Here is a 19,440-nt window from a genome sequence, read left to right as displayed (position 1 = left end):
TTTTTATAGATTTCAAGTATGAGTCTAATTTCACATATAGTATATCAGTATATGTTTTTAATGACAGACGCTCTTTTAGCCAAGGGGGAAAATTTTTTAGTTAAAGACAATACATACCACATTTTAATCATTATATTGGCGACACTAGTTTACTATGTACTCTGGCTAAAGTCCCCTCTGGTGGCATTAGGTTTTTGTATAAATACTGACGCAATCTGAGTACTAGCACACACATGTTTTACTTGACGATGATTTATATCAGAATATTTTAACAGTATGTATGGCTGCCATATATGGCTTTAAATATTTTATACTTTGCAATCACTAAGACTTGTATAGATTTAATCTTAACTAATTGAACCTGTCCGCTTACACAATATTTATATTGAAAATAGATCTGAAGATGGCAATAAGCCCAAACCGATCGTAAAGTGTAAAGAAATCTATGTGATCAAGACGGACTTGTGAAAATAAAAGCCGGCCGCTGGTGGCCGAGCGGTTCTAGGCGCTTCAGTCTGGAACCGCGTGACCGCTACGGTCGCAGGTTCGAATCCTACCTCGGGCATGGATGTGTGTGATGTCCTTAGGTTAGTTAGGTTTAAGCAGTTCTAAGTTCTAGGGGACTGATAACCTGAGATGTTAAGTCCCGTAGTGCTCAGAGCCATTTGAACCATTTTTTTTTTAAATAAAAGTGCTAAAAACACGTCTCTGGCCACAACGAAGACGGGAATATTACTCTGTGTGTAAGTATACATAAATCTGACAAAATCCCTTCTTTCCGCAAACAGCCAACAACTACGTGCAGCCAAGAGGCAAACTGCCAAAAAATCCTCTGTTAATTGCAAAGACTCCTCCGGCGCTACTAGCACGCTCCCAGCAGGCTGCGACCTCTCATGTCGCGCAGCTTCTCTCCACCGCACGCTGCGTCCGACCACTTCGACACCCCTCGACAACTACTCGCTCGCTACTACTCGCCATAATAATTTCTCAGACTCAGAATGTGTGTAAGCACTGCAGAAGCATAGACGTCCAACTTTCAACTTGATTTGCTTAAAGATTTTATTGTATTTTGGAGTGAATTTTTGTACTCATCTGACAAGGGCCCTTAATAACAGCCCTATTTGTTTCGCAGCTGGTGTCCTCCATACGAATTTCGTACATTTGTCTCGTACACACTACCTCGAAAATAGTATGAGAACTATCTGAAAGATGTATCATAGTATGTGCTCAGAAAATTTCAAGGACTTAGGACAAAATTTGTGCAATAAAGATAAAAAAATATGCTGTCACATAGTGCCACGTCTTCTAATATTAATTGCTGTACCTTACATCGGATACAGGACACACTCTTGACGTATCTTCCTTTGCAGATTATTTGTGGCTCGTGGAACAATTAATACATTGAGTGCTACTGAAGCCATTTAGTTAGGCAATGCTGTGCTGGCTTTAAGTAATTTTACTGTCACTTCAACTAATACTTAAATACACAACTAATTTAATAAATAAGAAAACAAGAAAGATATCAGTACCTAAGTTTGCAGTACATTATCAATTCACATTCGAAAACAAATTTAATTGCTTAATAATTCCTTAAGAGCTGTTGATAATAGAACAGCTGAGAATGAAGTTATTAGTACGTCTGAGCGCTATCTCTGCCCGGAGTTAATATCTTGGCTTTGTTCACCAAAGGTGTTGCTGCGAAAATTTAAAAATAGTCAGTATAGAAAGATTTACAATGCCTTTCGTGCTAAGGAAACTAGCTCCAATGGCAAGAGATTTGATAGAATGGGATAGGTTATTATTATGAAGTGCGTAGGCTGGCTCGTGTTTCCTAACGTAATACTTGAATAGCACAGTTATAATACGAGGCCTCCATTATTTTCAATGCAAGACATTTCCTACTCGTCTGTAATTACGGAGCAAAATTCGTAGTTATTGTTGCTTGCATGGTGGAATAAAACAGAAGGTTTAAATCCGTAATAATGGTGTAAAGCCGTCTCGGCGGAATTCATCGCCGCCTGCAGAGCTCACACAAAGAACTCGGAGGCGAGATTTCCTCTCAGGGAGAGTAAAAGGCAATTAGCGAATCGAAATTACAAACCAGCCAAGAGCAGGTTTATGTTCGTTAACCAAGACAAGCCTGTAACTAAAATAACATCCAAGTGAAAGGAATTGAGGGATGTATTATAAGCCTCGGACTTGTTAATCATTTAATATGGTACGCGTAGCAAATTTAAATTTGTTTAACAGTCAGAAGAGGTCTGTATATACGGAGACAATTCATTCAGAAAATGATGACAGAGCTAGTCTTGCTTAAATACGGTGCTGAGGAAACTGACTTTATGGTTCCACTTCGTCAGAAACCGCAAACTTGTAATGTTCTAAGACACTCGCTTCTTTTTAAACTGAAAACTAATTACAGTTATCGCTTTAATATTACAGGAGACGGATTTACTTACCGATATCTGCAAAAGTTACTATTAGTTTCGTCATGTGCGTGTCCATAGCCCCTTCGTGATTTCTGACGGGAAAATACACGTCGAAAATCGCCATATATAGTCATGCACATCACATGGCTGAAAATGGCTCTGAGCACTATGGGACTCAACTACTGTGGTCATAAGTCCCCTAGAACTTAGAACTACTTAAATCTAACTAACCTAAGGACATCACACACATCCATGCCCGAGGCAGGATTCGAACCTGCGACCGTAGCGGTCGTGCGGTTCCAGACTGTAGCGCCTTCAACCGCTCGGCCACTCCGGCCGGCGCACATCACATGTTGCGAACACATTTTGGAAGACTTCATAATACTAAACTGCTATTAAAAACGACTTCCAAGTCCTTACTTAATGCATTTAGCGCCATAATTTGTTCTCTCTCTTTCACAATCTTGCCGGCGGCTGTGGCTGAGCGCTTCTAGGCGCTTCAGTCTGTATATACAGATATAATTCGAACAGAAAATGATGACAGAGGTAGTCTTACTTAAATTCAGTGCTGAGGAAACTGACTTTATTGTTTCACTACGGTCGCCGTTGCGAATCCTGCCTCGGGCATGGATGTGTGTGATGTCCTTAGGTTAGTTAGGTTTAAGTAGTTCTGAGTTCTAGGGGACTGATGACCTCAGATGTAAAGTCCCATAGTGCTCAGAGCCATTTAAACCATTTCACAATGTTATACACAGCTCGCGAACAGGCAACGGCCAATGGTTTTATTTAGACAGTGACAATTTGCGGAGAGATTCTGCTAGCATGCGTATGCTCTCAGCAAAGTGTCATTGAATGAGCGTGTGATGTGTGTGTGTGTGTGTGTGTGTGTGTGTGTGTGTTTGTTTGTATGTGTGTGTGTGTGTGTGTGTGTGTGTGTTTCTTTGTTTTTGTGTTTGAGTGTTTGTGTGTGTGTGTGTGTGTGTGTGTGTGTGTGTGTTTGTTTGTATGTGTGTGTGTGTGTTTATTTTGTTTTGTGTGTGTGTGTGTGTGTGTATTTGTGAGTGTGTGTGTGTGTGTGTGTGTGTGTGTGTGTTTGTGTCTGTGTGTTTGTGTTTTTCTTTGTGTGTGTGTGTGTGTGTGTGTGTGTGTGTGTGTGTGTGTGTGTGTGTTTGTGTGTATGTGTTGTGTGTTTCTGTTTGTGTGTGTGTGTGTTGTGTGTTTGTTTTTGTGAGTGTGTGTGTGTGTGTGTGTGTGTGTGTGTGTGAACAAGTCTCTGTTCTCACACAGCAGTAAATAGTTTCTTAATACGAGTCACATGTCACTGACACAAATGTAAGTAATGGAACAGCAATTACAGTGTCCAGTCACATTAGTGAGCACCTGTTAAAAGCCGGAATAAACACCTTTTGAAGCGCAGACCGCATCGAGACCCGCAGGAAGAGAGTGCACGAGGTTCTACAAGGTATCGACAGAGATGTGGAGCCATGCCGACTTCAGTGCCCTGACCAGCTGCGCTAGATTTGTCGACTGAGAATCCATAACGCTAACAGCCTGATCGAAGTCGTTCCACAGATTCTCGGCTGGGTTAAAATGCGGGGAATTTGGTGGACAGGGAAGTACAGTTAACTCATCCTGCTGCATTTCGAACGAAGCACGTACGCTTCATGTTGCACTGTCCTGCTGATAGATGCCATCGTGCCGAGGAAAAACTAATTGGATATGGGTGTGGACGTAGTTCTTCAGGATAGATGCATACTTGAGTTGATCCATTGTGCCATCTAGAATGACGAAGTTGCCCATGAAATGACTCGTAAACATTCCCCAGGTCATACCACTCCCTCCTGCGACCCAGACCCTTCCGATAATTTATGCAGGGTGTTTGCTGTTACTCCGATGTGGCATAAAACGTGATCCATCTGAAAAGGCCACCTGTAGTCATTCAGTGGACGTCCAGTTGCGGTACTGCCTTGCTAGTTTCAGTCTTTGTCCCCAGTGAGCAGCAGTCAGCACTGGTGCACGAACCAGGCACCTGATGCGGAGGCCCACGTCAGCAACGTTCTATGAACGATCGTTGGGAGGATACCGTTGGTAGCCCATTGGTTCATTGGTTGATGCGGGAGACCATCTGCTCAACAGTAACATTTCTATTCGATTGCAAACATCTCTGCAGTCGTCGTTGACCACTGTCCAAATGGCTCTGAGCACTATGGGACTTAAAATCTGAGGTCATCAGTCCCCTAGAACTTAGAACTACTTAAACCTAACTAACCTAAGGACATCACAAACATCCATGCCCGAGGCAGGATTCGAACCTGTGGCCGTAGCGGTCGTGCAGTTCCAGACTTAAGCGCCTAGAACCTCTCGGCCACAGCGGCCGGCTTGACCACTGTCCCACGTGACTCTGGTGCACCATAGCTGACTCGGCGCCGTTTTTGGGTAGCGCCATTTTGCCATGCACAGCTCATCTTAACCACATAGGCACATCAATAGTTTTCAGACTTACCCGTTTCAGAAATACTTGCCCACTTGCCCTTAAGTCCATGAGTCATGCCCTCTCGGACGTGAGATAAATCGGCCCATTTCCCCAATATGACAACGACTGCACTGCTTCCCACACCCTCCGACACGTTTTCTATGCCATCCATTGACAATGCTGCCCCCACAATCTGTGAGTGGTTATTGCACGGTGATGTCGAAAGTAATAATAATGAGCGTAGGGCATTGGTGGCCGGGAGACCCCTCGCGGAGCGGTTCGGCCGCCGCTCCACAAGTTCTTTAACGCCACTACGGCGACTTGAGAGTGAATGAGGATGATATGATGATGAAAGGCACACCCAGTCATCTCGAGGCAGAGAAAATTCCTGACCCCGCCAGGAATTGAACTAAGGACCCCGTGCGCGGGAAGCGAGAACGCTACCGCAAGACCACGAGCCGCGGACACGTCGAAAGTAAGCGGTGGTCACGATAATGTGATTGGACCGTGTACAATATCCAAAGTACAACAATGTCAAGTAAATTATTTACCTTTTTTCTTTGTTAGTGTTGTTTTTACAGGCATTTGAAAATGGCCACAGGCAATCGCGTAATACAAGGCGCAATAAAGGTCAACTTGCATAAATAATTTGATAGCCTATAGTGGATATTTAAAATCGTTTTATTCTTCAGAAATCATGACTATCAGAATACCCCAATACCTACCTTAATTCCTTGAGGCTAATTCTTATAATCCCTATGCGAGATTCATGTTGATCAGCGTTTCACAATTTCATTTCTGATATATAGGACATAAAATCCCGTCTGAGGCTTTCGATCATTTTTATGTTAATAATTGGCAACCAATGCTGTACAATCGCAATGAAGCCATGAGATGTTCAATTGACTCTTTTATTAGAACATGTTACGCGTTTCGGAATTACACCCATCTTCAGACATCACAAACTTCAATTTCTTCCTAACCAACTAGGCGTACAGCGTTGACAACTCAAAGAAAGTGTCCAATAACATATTACTATAACTGCTTCAGAACTGCTTGTGTCGCAGTTATAGTCATATGTTATTGGACACTTTCTTTGAGTTGTCAAGGCAGTACGCCTAGTTGGTTAGGAAGGAGTTGAAGTTTGTGATGTCTGAAGATGTGTGTAATCCCGAAACGCGTAGCATGTTGTAATGAAAGAGTCAATTGAACATCTCATGACTTTATTCCGATTGTACAGCATTGATTGCCAGTTATTAACTTCTGTTCTCTTAACAGATTCTGTTTAAATGTTAAATAAAAATCAGTTTTCGTACCTAAAATTTATAAAAATGAATTAGATTAATCTGCCATTGAATATAAAATAAAAGGCTAAAATGATGGCACTATACTCGTTATAAGTAGTAATGAAGCTGTACCAACTCTCATTATGGTATTATAATCCTACAAACGCACAAAAATAAGCAAAGAGGTATTTCAGAGGCCTCTGTCTACCCTAGGCTCCGTTTGGACAATTCTGAAGATTAAAGTTTATAACTTATAAGTATGAGAATTGTATACAATGTAAACAGAGCACAAGTTTACTTAGATAAAAACTGGGATCGTTGTAGGTCTCTGAGCAGTGGTGACGTGTCATCTTTGGATCGTCTGACTGACTGGCGTCCCGGGAAGAGGCGCGAGCGCTGCACTAATTCGCTCGGTTTATTGATGTTGGCGAGTGAGAAGGCGGGACCCGTGCCGCGGTTGGCGAGTTGGTGTTGGTGCGAGGCGGCAGCGGTACGGACTGAGGGGCCAGTCTGTTCACGTGGCGGCCGTTGGGGCCTCTTGCTGCATTCGGAGCCGTGTGCACGACATCATCCACTGTGGCTGATTTCTGGGTTTTGGAGAGAGAGTGCACGAGCAATTTGCCTTCTGGAATGATCTCGCCTTGTGCCTTGTGCCTTGTGGATGTTGGCGGCTAGCATACTGCTCTGAATGATGGCATATGGAGTACTAAAGAAGTTACGGTGTGTACTATGTCTGTTCCCTCAGTGAACCTCGCCTGTGGAGTTTGAAAGATGAACCTTTCTTGCAGTTAGTGTAATCTATTTGAAGCCGCGAGTGTAATTTTGCTGATTTGCTTAGTGATTTCTATTTATGTTTGTGTCAGAAGTGTTGTATGGGCAGCTACTATGTTACAATATCCGAGTTACTCTCGGGTTACATGAATGTTAACTTAGATGGGCCCTGATTGAAGTCATAAATTTGTCTTTGAACTGTTCTGCTCCGATTCTACCAGCGGTACTTATTGTCTACTGGAGTTTCCATTTGTTGTTCCTTAGCTTTAAGTCATTCCTTATTGGTTGTAAGTTTTGAGCAATGTTGGATCAGATTTTGATCTTTCAAACTAATGTTCCTTTACATTTGTTTTAGACGAGTTAAAATAATGAGGAACTGCAACCTCAATATTATCTCTAAATGTTAAGCCTAAGTCCACACCCGGACGGCATCGCCGGTAGCCGTTAGCTCTCGCTGGCGTTTTCATTCTAGCTGCAGCTGCTAAACGAGTTATTGTATTGAATTAAACCGGGGACCTAGAAACGACGGAGAGGCTTCGTCCCGCCATAGCCCTCAGTGGTTCACAACCCCACAACAGGCCATAGCAGTCCACCCACCCCACCGCCGCCCCACACCGAACCCAGGGTTATCTCATACCAGACGAAAGTAACCTCAAATGTTTGCGTGGTAGAGTAACTATGGAGTACGCGTATGTGGAAGCAGTGTTTGTGTAGCAATCGCCGACACGGTGTAAATGAGTAAGGGGAACTAGCCCGCATTGGCCGAGATGGATGGAAAACCGCTCCAAAAACCGTCCACAGGCTGGCAGGAACACCGAACCTCGACTCTAATCCGCGGATTCGTGCTGGGGAACGGTACGCCTTCCCGCTCGGGAAGCAGCGCGTTAGCCCGCGCGGCTAGCCGGGCCGGCTAAACAAGTTCTCTGGATATTCTAATTGATTGGTGTTTTTAAGTAACTGCCTTTCGAGCTTGCCCTGTGTTTTGATTGAACGTAACGAATCTAAGAGCTATTCGCTACTTAATCAGCAGTGTGTTAACTTTCTTCTGCTGCCAGTATGCCGCCTGTGAGCGTACATGGTCATCAATTTCTGAGCTGTCTTTTTGGGGCCGCAGCCATCGCGTCTGTAGGAGGCGTGTCTCAACTGATGATCAGTGGAATGTCCTCCCCAGTACATTGCTCCGAGAACGGACCATGGCGAATCCCTGCCCGGCACGTAAAGTGACCGCCCTGGACAGTGGCTCCTCTGAAAGCGGTTTGCGAAGGTTCGGTATTGTCTGAGGGTAACAAGGAGGGTCACTTCACTGAAAAGGGGGCGCGACTTGTATGTGGAACACGGATACCCTAACATTGCTTCATACAAACGAAAAGCTGTTAATTCAACAAGATTTGACTTGCTTTTGCCTTCACTTGTTATGAGAAGTATCACATTGTCCATTTGTGTTCTATTAAAAACGAGCTAATTTTGAGGATCGCTGCAATTATATCTGCTCTGTTCGCACTGAAATTACCGGTGGTATTCAATCCTAACCGACTTCTGATCACACCAAATTTATGTCTCAGTCAAAATTCAAGTAGTAGGACAGAATCCAGAATTCTCCCGTGTTCATTTTATTAATCTCGTTTGTTGTCAGGTTGGGTTTTCATATTACTTGGATTAGGGAGGAGGTGAGGAGTGCAGACCAAGATTATCATTTGTCAGACATGCAAATCAAAAGGAAACAATGACACACTTCTTTCAGAGAGGTTGGTTACTTTCGTAAACATTTGCGATTGTGGGCCCAATTAACATTTTTGAAATATGTGAACCTAAAGAAAACAAGGTTACAAGTCTTTCTGAGAGGTTGCTTACTTTTGGAGGCGTTTAACAAGTACCAAGAGCCGAGGAATAGTTTAGAAAAGCAAAAAGATATGAGAGGAATCAGAAGATCTCTCTTATCACGTCAACATCCCGAAAGAAACTATATGCAGAACCATCTTGCAGTGGGAAAAACTTAGCTCCAAGTACTTTTTTCTACAAGTGTCGTAACATGTTTCACTATATCCTCAAAATCGTAACAGATTTAAAAATCAGATGTCTTTACACTGAATCGATTTGGGGCTGTGAATCTAGGAACATAACCTCAATATATCCACACTGAAGGGGAAAAATCGCAACGCCAAGAACCAGTTGTGCGACGTAAAGCTGGCAGACGTGTTGGTCACCTCGAAGACGATGTCTGCTCAAATGTCTCGCCAGGTCGCATTAAGAGCGACGCGGTAGCGCCACTACGAGGATACCTCACTCACTTGTAACACGGACTGATCATCGAGTCCGATGTGGCAGGAGTCTAAGCAGCGAAGCTGCTGTTCCTCCTTGCTAGGCACTGGTGGTATCGATGACCTCTGGTACGGATGGTCCTGAGGCTACTCCGAGGATTCTCGAAGTAGGCGATGGCGGCTGCGTCCTCTGGGCAGGTTTTCTTCTGCCGGAATGCCACTCCTCCTTCAGCCACTTCTCGGCGACCTGGTAGATGTGCTCCCAGTCGTCGGGGATGAAGATGCGGAGGGCGTTAATCGCTCACAGCTTCTTCCGAGACACCACCTCGTGCAACAGACCACGAGTGTGACGGAGGTCGCACGGGCGGTGGGGAAGGGGAGGCTTGGGCACGTCATGCGGCGTAAAAGGATATGGGTTGTCCCTATGAGGGTACGACCCATCCGCAATGGAGGCAGCGATCTTCTTAAGGAAGGGCTGCACACTGCGCTCATGAGGGAGCGGCAGGCACAGGGGCAGCTCCTCCTCGTCTATAGCCTCTTCCTCGACGTGGGAGGTGACTGGCGGCGCCGTTTCCCCGTTTCGTGGGACTGCCGCCACAGGGGAGGCAGTCCAGGTAACATGACGTCCATCGGCACCAGCAGTGGCGAAACCATGGACATGCGTCTGCGTGGTGGCGTCCACCCCCATCGGGCGCACCGCAGGGGAGGCGGGCGCAGGAGAGGGCACCTTCGTCTTGAGAGCTCGCAGCTCCTCACGCAGCTGCTGGAGCTGGTGATGGACTGCCACGAGCTCTTCCTTGAGCGCGGGCCGTTCGGCCGCAAAGGCGGCTTGGAAGTCGGCCATGGCGTCGTCAGTGTCGGCCTCGAGTCGGTGCGGCTCGCCAGAGCAGGGGGGGGGGGGGGGGGGGGGAGGGGGAGCGGACTGCAGAAACACTTGATAGGAATGTAGCCACTGTACACGATGGCTGGCCGCGGTGGTAACGAGAACGTACGACCGCAGGAAGACCGGGCTCCGGACGGTCATGTGGTACTAGCGGGAGGGAAGACCATCGTGCTCGACGTATGGCTCTGGCGCATCGTATTGCATCTGCAGCAGCAATTTCAGCAGCAGTTGGCACCACAGTGACATAACGAAAAGTTACAGATCGGTTACTTCCAGAAAAACTCCGAGCCAGACGCCCTGCCGCAAGCATCCCAATGACCTCAAACCACTGTCATTTGCGACTTCAGTGGTGTCAAGCGAGGGCTCATTGGAGAGCAGGATGGAGGTCTGTTGTGTTTTCCGATGCAAGCTGGTTCTGTGTCGGTGCCAGTGGTGGCCGCATTTGTTAGAAGGAGACCAAGCTGTCTGCGTGCTAGACACATTGGTCCTACACCTGGAGCTGTGGTCTGGGGTGCGATTTCGTACGACAGCACGAGCACTCTCGTGGCTATACCACGCACCCTGAATACAAATTTGTACATCAATCTGTGATTCGACCTGTAGGGCTGCCACTCATGAACACCATTCCACAGTGTGTTTTCCAACAGGATAACGCTAACCTACATACCGCTGTTGTAACCCAACATGCTCTGCAGAGCATCGACATTTTGCCTTGACCTGCTCAATCACCAAATCTTTCTCCAATGAAGCACATATTGGGCATCATCATAATGGTTCAAATGGCTCTGAGCACTATGGGACTTAACTGCTGTGGTCATCAGTCCCCTAGAACTTAGAACTACTTAAACCTACCTAACCTAAAGACATCACACACATCGATGTCCGAGGCAGGATTCGAACCTGCGGCCGTAGCAGTCGCGCGGTTCCGGACTGAAGCGCCTAGAACCGCTCGGCCACCGCGGCTGGCTGGGCATCATCGAACATCAACTCCAGCGTCATCCACAACCAACACTAATAATCCCTTTATTAATCGACCAAGTGCAACAGGTGTAGAACTCCATCCCGAAACCTGTATAATACATTGCATGCATGTTTGCTTGCTTGAATTCAACGTTATTACGGTTACACCTGTTATTAATGTACCAGCATTTCACATTTTCAGTGGCTTAACTCGCACTTGCATTAACCTCCGATCTTGCAATGTTAATCACTTAGGCCGGTATTACACTATCAAATTTCTTTGTAAAAGATTTGATCAAAATTCGTCAAATTTATTTGACAAAGATCTTTGACGTGGCGTTAAAAACGGGTATTACACTGTCATCATATTTTTCGTCGAAGTTCAAGATGGCTGACAACAACAACTTGTTATTAACCGCAGCAGTTGCATGTACCACAATTGCACACTGTGCACATGTGGAAGAGAAGCGGGAGAAAAAAAGGAAACATACGTGGGTAAAGCCGTGGGTTTTACGACGAGACGATAAAAGCATTCAACAAAACTAGTTACGTGAGCTTGTAGTGGAGGACGTCAAGTCGTACATGCACTACTGGCCATTAAAATTGCTACACCACGAATATGACGTGCCACAGACGCGAAATTTAACCGACAGGAAGAAGATCCTGTGACATGCAAATGACTAGTTTTTCAGAGCATTCACACAAGGTTGGCGCCGGTGGCGACACCTACAACGTACTGACATGAGGAAAGTTTCAAACCGATATCTCATACACAAACAGCAGTTGACCGGTGTTGCCTGGTGAAACGTTGTTGAGATGCCTCGTGTAAGGAGGAAAAATGCGTACCATCACGTTTCCGACTTTGATAATGCTCGGATTATAGCCTATCGCGATTGCGGTTTATCGTATCGCGACATTGCTGCTGGCCTTGGTCGATATCCAATGACTGTTAGCAGAATATGGAATCGGTGGGTTCAGGAGGGTAATACGGCACACCGTGCTGGATCCCAACGACCTCGTATCACAAGCAGTCGAGATGACAGGCATCTTATCCGCAAGGCTGTAACGAATCGTGCAGCCATGTCTCTATCCCCGAGTCAACAGATGGGGACGTTAGCAAGACAACAACCATCTGCACGAACAGTTCGACGACGTTTGTAGCAGCATGCACTATCACCTCGGAGATCATGGCTGGGGTAACCCTTGACGCTGTATCGCAGACAGGAACGCCTGCGATGGTGTACTCAACGACGAACCTGCCTGCACGAATGGCAAAACGTCATTTTTTCGGATGAATCCAGGTTCCGTTTACAGCATCATGATGGTCGCGTCGCCGGCCGGAGTGGCCGAGCGGTTCTAGGCGCTACAGTCGGGAACAGCGCGACCGCTACGGTCGCAGGTTCGAATCCTGCCTCAGGCATGGATGTGTGTGATGTCCTTAGGTTAGTTAGGTTTAAGTAGTTCTAAGTTCTATGGGACTGATGACCTTAGAAGTTAAGTCCCATAGTGCTCAGAGCCATTTGAACCATTTGCCATGGTCGCGTCCGTGTTTGGCGACATCGCGGTGAGCGCACATTGGAAGCGTGTATTCGTCATCGCCATACTGGCGTATCATCCGGCGTGATGGTATGGGGTGCCATTGGTTACATGTCTCGGTCACCTCTTGTTTGCATTGACGGCACTTTGAACAGTGGATGTTACATTTCAGATGTGTTATGACCCGTGGCTCTACCCTTCATTCGATCCCGGCGAAACCCTACAATTCAGCAGGATAATGCACGACTGCATGTTGCAGGTCCTGTACGGGCCTTTCTGGTACAGAAAATGTTCGATTGCTGCCCTGGCCAGCACATTCTCCAGATCTCTCACCAATTTAAAACGTCTGGTCAATGGTGGCCTGGCTGCTGGCTCGTCAATACGCCAGTCACTACTCTTGATGAACTGTGATATCGTGTTGAAGCTGCATGGGCAGCTGTACCTGCACACGCCATCCAAGCTCTGTATCTGGGTACTGACTTCTCAGGATCTATGCACCAAATTGCTTGAAAATGTAATCACATGTCAGTTCTAGTATAATGTATTTGTCCAATGAAGACCCGTTTATCATCTGCATTTCTTCTTGGTGTAGCAATTTTAATGGCCAGTAGTGTAAATTACTTAAGAATGGATGAGCATACGTTTCGGTATATGCTCAGTGAAGTGTATCCTCATATCACAAAGCACATTACTTAGAACTGCTATATCTGCAGAAGACAGGCTCACTGTAACACTCAGATTCCTTGCTACAGAAGAGATTTACTCTAGCTTACAGTACAGCACTCGAATACCAAAGTGCACATTAACGAAAATAATACCTGAAACGTGTGCAGCAATTTAAAAAGCACTGAAGGACCAATGTCACAAGGTAAAAAAATGCTCAATACACTTTATGTGTATTAAGAACTATTTTTGTTTTATAAGCAAATCAATTACTTTTGTGTCCGAAAACTACAAAATTAATAGAAATGTATGAAGCTGATGAGGCGTTTTACAGCATGAGGCATCCTGAGTCCAAAAATAGATTAAGAAGATTGGAGAGCTACAAAAAATTTTATATTAAATTTAATCCTCCTCTTCTATACCAGCTTGCTGCGAGGCAGCCTGGATATATCCAGAGGAGGACGGTCGTGTATGTCGAGATGTCGCATGCAGAAAATCACACCTGTCCATCAAATGGCGTTGCAACCCTTGAATAGTGTCCGTTGTAAACTCTTTACCACCCACATTCTCCATATGTCGCAGTTCAGCTGCGATGTCGGTGGCAAGGGAACTATATCGGTGTTCTCGGACAGGCTGGCGCCGGGGCTCATTTCTGGCCATATCAGCCGCAGCCTTCAACGTTCTGGTGGCCTCCACAATAACATCGGTTATGCGTCTCCTTCCCTTTGTGGGAGGCCGCTCTTGAGTCTGGGGCTGTGGCTCACTGCATGCGACAACAGGCTCTTCTTGAGCCTGCATGTCATGCTATAAATTAGAAATGAAAGCAATTAGTTACATACTTCCTTGCGTATACGTAAATCTCATTTACAGGTACCCAGAAGCAGAGAAGAGTGGGAGCAAATTGCAAAGGATTTCGAGGAGAAGTGGAACTGTTATAACACTATAGGAGTAATTGACGGAAAGAATATTCGTATTAAATTCCCCCAAAAGCTAGTGGATCTCAGTTTTTCAGTTATAAATCCTTTAACAGCATCATTTTACACTCCTGGAAATGGAAAAAAGAACATATTGACACCGGTGTGTCAGACCCACCATACTTGCTCCGGACACTGCGAGAGGGCTGTACAAGCAATGATGACACGCACGGCACAGCGGACACACCAGGAACCGCGGTGTTGGCCGTCGAATGGCGCTAGCTGCGCAGCATTTGTGCACCGCCGCCGTCAGTGTCAGCCATTTTGCCGTGGCATACGGAGCTCCATCGCAGTCTTTAACACTGGTAGCATGCCGCGACAGCGTGGACGTGAACCGTATGTGCAGTTGACGGACTTTGAGCGAGGGCATATAGTGGGCATGCGGGAGGCCGGGTGGACGTACCGCCGAATTGCTCAACACGTGGGGCGTGAGGTCTCCACAGTACATCGATGTTGTCGCCAGTGGTCGGCGGAAGGTGCACGTACCCGTCGACCTGGGACCGGACCGCAGCGACGCACGGATGCACGCCAAGACCGTAGGATCCTACGCAGTGCCGTAGGGGACCGCACCGCCACTTCCCAGCAAATTAGGGACACTGTTGCTCCTGGGGTATCGGCGAGGACCATTCGCAACCGTCTCCATGAAGCTGGGCTACGGTCCCGCACACCGTTAGGCCGTCTTCCGCTCACGCCCCAACATCGTGCAGCCCGCCTCCAGTGGTTTCGCGACAGGCGTGAATGGAGGGACGAATAGAGACGTGTCGTCTTCAGCGATGAGAGTCGCTTCTGCCTTGGTGCCAATGATGGTCGTATGCGTGTTTGGCGCCGTGCAGGTGAGCGCCACAATCAGGACTGCATACGACCGAGGCACACAGGGCCAACACCCGGCATCATGGTGTGGGGAGCGATCTCCTACACTGGCCGTACACCACTGGTGATCGTCGAGGGGACACTGAATAGTGCACGGTACATCCAAACCGTCATCGAACCCATCGTTCTACCATTCCTAGACCGGCAAGGGAACTTGCTGTTCCAACAGGACAATGCACGTCCGCATGTATCCCGTGCCACCCAACGTGCTCTAGAAGGTGTAAGTCAACTACCCTGGCCAGCAAGGTCTCCGGATCTGTCCCCCATTGAGCATGTTTGGGACTGGATGGAGCGTCGTCTCACGCGGTCTGCACGTCCAGCACGAACGCTGGTCCAACTGAGGCGCCAGGTGGAAATGGCATGGCAAACCGTTCCACAGGACTACATCCAGCATCTCTACGATCGTCTCCATGGGAGAATAGCAGCCTGCATTGCTGCGAAAGGTGGATATACACTGTACTAGTGCCGACATTGTGCATGCTCTGTTGCCTGTGTCTATGTGCCTGTGGTTCTGTCAGTGTGATCATGTGATGTATCTGACCCCAGGAATGTGTCAATAAAGTTTCCCCTTCCTGGGACAATGAATTCACGGTGTTCTTATTTCAATTTCCAGGAGTGTATTTGCCATGGTACATGCTACGTACAAATTTTTGTATGCTGATGTAAGAATTAATGGGCGTGTTGGTGATGCTGGAGTGTTCTCAAAAAGCAAACTACGGGACTGTCTCATTGACCGATCTATTCTGAACATTCCTGAAAGCAGGAAGCTTGGGAACACAAACATTACAACTCCAATGGTTGTACTGGCAGATGATGCTTTTCCTCTGATTTACATTATGAAGCCATACCCCTTAAAAGGAATCACTAAGGAAGAAAAGGTTTTCAATTACAGACTGCCACGAGAAAGAAGATAAGTCGAAAGCAGCTTTGCAATTCATGTCAGTCTTTTCAGGATTTTTCTTACTACCATTAATCTGCCTCCAGAAAAACTTACCACAATTACACTGGCTGCCTGCACACTGCACAAGTTGTTAACTGAGAGAAGAACACTTGTACACTCGTCACTGGCTGCTGTGGCCGGTTGTAGGCGCTTCAGTCCGGAACCGCGAGCACGGATGTGTGTGTGATGTCCTTAGGTTAGTTAGGTTTAAGTAGTTCTAAGTTCCAGGGGACTGATGACCTCAGATGTTAAGTCCCATAGTGCCCAGAGCCCTTTGAACCAGTCGTACACTCGTCAGCAAACAGTGTCAGCCGTAGTAGTCGAGTGCACTTATCTTGAGTCTCAAGGTACTGAGGATCTGCAGCGAATGGAACCAATAACTTGCCAAGCTGCTTCTGGACGTCCAGTACGCGGGTGAGAGGTTAGAGGATGCTTTAAAACATTTTACAATGGCGCTGGGAAAGTGCCCTGGCAAGAAAATCACATTTCGTTACGTATAATGTAAACAAATGTACATACCTCAAAAATTTCTCCGAACGTTGGTGTACCACATTCACTGCCACTTTCCGTACTCTCGACACTGCTAACACCTTCGTCCGCCTCTGTGGCCCGGTCGAGGAACTTTAGCATGTGGAACCAGTACACTTGCAGAGTATAAACCGCCTGTGCACTGGCTCCACTTTTACTTTTAAGTATCTGCAATAATAGTAAAGAAAATAATGTTAACTAGTTGTAAGTTATGTAAACATTATTATACCCATTCAAGTAGCTGCAGTGATCAGATTTATGCAAATCATTTGTATGTCATGTAAACTTTACTTGCATAAATGAAAACACATAAGTATGTCGATACGTACTTTCGCTTCCTCGTGGGAGTAGCTTGTGCGGAGCCACTAATTTTCTTCTTAATTTCCGCTGCCGTACACACAGGCCGTATCTCACGGCTAATTACCTCCGCAATATTTTTATAGCTCTCCAATCTTCATAATCTATTTTTGTATTCAGGGTGCCTCACGTTGTAAAGCGCTTCATCAGCTTCATACATCTCTATTAATTTTGTAGTTGACGGTACACACCAATTGTATTTACTGGCCAAGATTATAAACGCACTACAGATGACAGAACGCTGCAGCGATGCTAGCGCTCCACGTGGTAACATGTCACATAGCAGTGAACAGAAGAAAAGCCACTTTTATGGTCAAATCTACAGCGAGGCCCTAGATTTGATCAAATTTATTTGACGACAGACGAGTTTGACAAAGTGCCCTATTACACCATCAAACTTCTTTGACGTAAATATTTGGATATCAACTTTGACAGACAAATTTGATAGTGTCATACCGGCCTTACCTAGATAAATGTATCCCAGAAATTTCATTATTCTACATTACTTATGTTTTGGTGCTGCGATTTTTTTCCGTCAGTATATATCAGTACCTGAGTAAAGATCATCAAACACATACAAAAATAAGTTAAATTCTGTATACCTAATCAAGTTCAATTAGATTGTTGAACTGGTACCAAAAATGGCCTAATGGAAACAAAAGGAAGCCACTAAATATTACCAAAAAATAAAACTACAATGGATATAATCATATTAAGAAGAGGACGTACCAAAAAGTTTTATTGGTGCCTATCACGGGCAATACTGAGCAGAAAACAAGGCAGCTGACATGTCACATGTGCCTGTCAACACATGCTCCATTCCACTACACTACTCTCACTTGATGGGTGGCGTGTGAAGTGGTAACATAGTGGCTAACGAAACGTAAAAGGATGTAAAACAAGAAAAACTGAAACAATAATTCATTAACGGTCACAGTGAGAGGATAAGATGTATCAAAGATGTACGTGTACTCTGTGTCACGTATTGAAGTTAATTTACAAAGGAATTAATTGTGCATACGAAGGAATTGGAGAAGTGCTTTACATATAAGTTCCAGTCAATAAGATACAAGAAAACAATGCTAATAAGTTGTGCATATAAGTAACAACCAAAAAGATTCAAGAAAACAATAAGTAGTACATAACACAGAGTAACTACTAATATGGAAGGGAAAAAGGATCGTCTTACGTAAGTCAAAGGGGCTATACTAACAAAATAATTACAATGCCTACGATCATATAAAAGAAATCGAAGTTATAAATGCGTTATAAATATTCACCAACAAAATGACAAATGAAAACTGAAACAAAACTCAAGTAATCATTAATTAAAGGCTACAGTGGTAATACAAAGAAGTATCAAGTATATTTCAGTACTCAGTGTCACGTACTGAAGCTAATTAGCAAAGGAAACTGATTGTGCATACGAAAAATTGTAGACGCACTTTACACGCAAGCGTTAATGAATGAAAACTATGATAACAAATTTAATATAACATAATTGGTAACAAATACACAAAAGAACACCTACGTCAGGTTATAAACGCCTAGCCAAGCAAGGGCTCTATATATACCACCTTAAGTATCTCCAACCTGTGTTATTTAACAAAAAAAAATTACAGGAAACACATGTGACATAACATAACCTAGATATGTTGATACAAAGCCTAAATAATACTAAATTCACCCTTCCCTTACACTATGCAGTGAAGCGGTATCACTGGGGCAATTGGAGGGTAACTAATTCAATAGGCGACTTCGAGGAACACCTGGAAGTGTCTTTGTCGCTGCTTCTTGGTGTAGATGGACCGTTGATGCGCGATGGCAGCGATCACTACCGCATCTCGCGTGTTATCTCAAGTCGTCTCCACGATCCAGCTCGCCTCATCCATCACTCAGCAAGTGAGAGCAATGTGGCAGAATGGGGCGTGTGTCGACAGGCACAGGTGACATGTCAGCCACGGCGGTTTCCTGCTCAGTAATGCCCATGACAGGCACCGGAAAGATGCCTTCCCCTCATTATCAGGTTAGCGTTGTCCACTAATGGCAGAACAGACCACCCCTAATCCTCATACTGGTTCAGAATTCAGGTACAGCCTCTTCTTATAACATAAAATGAACAACTTGAAAACCTGTCTTGTGCTCGTAGGTTCTCTTCTTTACGATTCTTGTTTCTAAGTAACTGCAAAATAAGGCGCATAACATCGCCCTGTGTTCTTCTAGGGGATGAGCGATCAGTGACTCCCAAAAAAGAATAGTAGCTCTTCGGATCCAAAAAGCCTCTACAGTACATCAGTGTGTGGAACAAAGATTCTAGGAGAAACTGTCACAATAATGTTCTAACTACTATGTAGAATCAGTCACCTTTGTTACAAAAAATACACTATGTGCAATTTGTTATTGCTTTTTATAGCTTGTCATGCCTCTGTTATCCGTGCCAAAAGTGGACATACTGGCTATTAGGTAAGTGGTCATAATATTCTGGCTGATTAGTGTACATAACAAGTTGCAC

Source organism: Schistocerca serialis, chromosome 6, assembly GCF_023864345.2.
Source record: "Schistocerca serialis cubense isolate TAMUIC-IGC-003099 chromosome 6, iqSchSeri2.2, whole genome shotgun sequence".
Classification (NCBI taxonomy): domain Eukaryota; kingdom Metazoa; phylum Arthropoda; class Insecta; order Orthoptera; family Acrididae; genus Schistocerca; species Schistocerca serialis.
Note: the sequence above shows the minus strand (reverse complement) of the source record.